The sequence below is a fragment of the Grammomys surdaster genome, unplaced genomic scaffold (genome assembly GCF_004785775.1).
Source record: "Grammomys surdaster isolate TR1022 unplaced genomic scaffold, NIH_TR_1.0 125996, whole genome shotgun sequence".
In the NCBI taxonomy this organism is placed as follows: domain Eukaryota; kingdom Metazoa; phylum Chordata; class Mammalia; order Rodentia; family Muridae; genus Grammomys; species Grammomys surdaster.
In genome coordinates this window covers 4177119-4179302 of record NW_021620812.1, presented here as the reverse complement: position 1 = coordinate 4179302, position 2184 = coordinate 4177119, and positions in this window count along the sequence as shown.

The following is a 2184-nucleotide window of genomic DNA, read 5'->3' as shown; positions in this document are numbered from 1 at the left end:
TTTGGTGACTTCAGTTTGTAAATCTAATCGGCTGCTTGTAAATGTGTCAACATAACAGCCCACATTCTCTCTGTAGAGTCGCCATCTTAGAAGACATCCCCAGGTTCTCCACTGCCTCGATTAGCTTTTCTCCTAAGCAACCAGGAAGACGTCAATGGAGAGAGACGATGCTGCACTTTGGCCTGGAAAATCATAAGAGGACCTTTTATCTGTGGTTCTATCCAGACACTCACACTGGATGGCATAACTAACCCTGAATGAGTGGGTTTGAATTTGTCTTAACGGGGCTGGTGTTTCCTGAGTGGTGAGTCATTGAGGCTCCCCAGCAACACAGCTGGATGCCGAGAGAAAAGTCTGCAATCTCCATTTTTTACTCCAAAATTAAAAACATATATGGGAAATAGTTTTTGAAGAAAAAATGTATTCCTGATATATTTTTACATATAATTCTTTTCCAAATTAAATCAGCACAATGAAAATTAGATTGTAAGACAGAAATCTGTGGATTTCAATGCATCTGAGATATGGATCATGCATTTTAATTAATGGCTTATTACACTGTATTATTGTAACCTTGTAGCCATATTTTAAAAGTACAAACATGCAGGAGTAATATTTGCAAGCAACTGGGAAACAGGTTAAGGTACATCACAGACTGCAGTAATGATTTTTGTTCAATTGTGTCCCCATATCTTATTCCAAGCAAGACTGATGTATAAAGCATGCTCCTCAACCCAGAACCAGATAATAATGGAGATAAGTACTCTGTCTGGTTAGAATTTAAGAGCAATTTCCTGAGGCTCCATTATGAGAGCAGAAGAATACAAATTGGAACGATGCTGGCTGGCCATACCCTAAAGGAGCTAAGGATTTTTTCTACTACCAGTTTAAATACGTCATGTTATCCCAGGTGATTCTAGAACCTTCCATGGTGTGATTTACTATATTGGTAAACTGTTTTTAAAAATTAATTTATCTTTTACTTACTCACTTTACATTCCGTTCACTGCCCCCTCTCCAGTCAAGCTTGGGCTCCAAGGCAGCCCAGCCAGTAAAACATATCCTGCATACAGGTAACAGCTTTGAGAAGAGCCCCCCACTCCAGTTGTTCAGGACCCACGTGAAGACCAAGCTGCCCATCTGCTATGTATGTGCGGGGAGGTCAGCCTGTTCAAGCACCAATTGCTGACATAATCAATGATATTCTGTTGTGCTTGCAGACAGGAGTCTAGCATGGCTGTCCTCTGAGAGGCTCCATCCAGCAGCCAACTCATATAGAGGCTGACACCCACAGCAAAACAGTGGATGGAGCTTGGGGACTCTTATAGAAGAATAAGGGGAAGGATTACAAGTCCCCAAGGGGATAGGAACTCCACAGGAAGACCAACAGAGTCAACTAACCTGGACCCTCGGTAAACTCTTTAACGTTTCTAGACAGAAAGAAAGGCCAAATCAGTCACAGAGCAATCTCATACAATTTATTCACAAATATTAATGCTTTATCAAAAGTAAGCATTACCAGTACCGAGCCCAAACTTCGGAGATTTTCTGAAAACACAATGTTTCTATTTCAAATTTTAAAAATCACCATCTGTATCAACAAATATTTTATAAGATTCATAACATTTTTGAGATTGTTGAAAAGGGTAAGGATAGTGTTTTCGATTATCTTTGGGAGAAATGCATTAAATTTTAAAAGAAAGTTAATTGTGAAAATTTAGCACATAATTCAACCCATAAAACAATACTGTTACAACTTAGAATAGAGCAGCGCTGGGTACATTTAATCTTGCTACGGAAAACGACTGTGAGTGTTCACCTCGTGTGGTTCCTTACATCTATCCTCACCTTGGAAATAATAATTTCTCCTTGTGAAACTCAATGAGGCAGTGAGTAGACGATAGGCTAGGTCATTGCTCGGTGTTCACACCCCTCCCAACCCACTGCTCGGTGTTCACACCCCTCCCAACCCATCCTTTATTTGTCTGTCTTGGAAATTTACTTATGTAATTGTATTTGGTTTCACTCAACAGTATATGGTAACAGAAAAGTTTAAAATAAATCTAGATATTGTAGACCTTGACCCTTGCTACAGAGAAGGTACCGTGTGGTGGGTCTAAAACCAAAGGGCAGGGCAGTGTGTGTGTGTGTGTGTGTGTGTGTGTGTGTGTTCTGTGTGTGTGG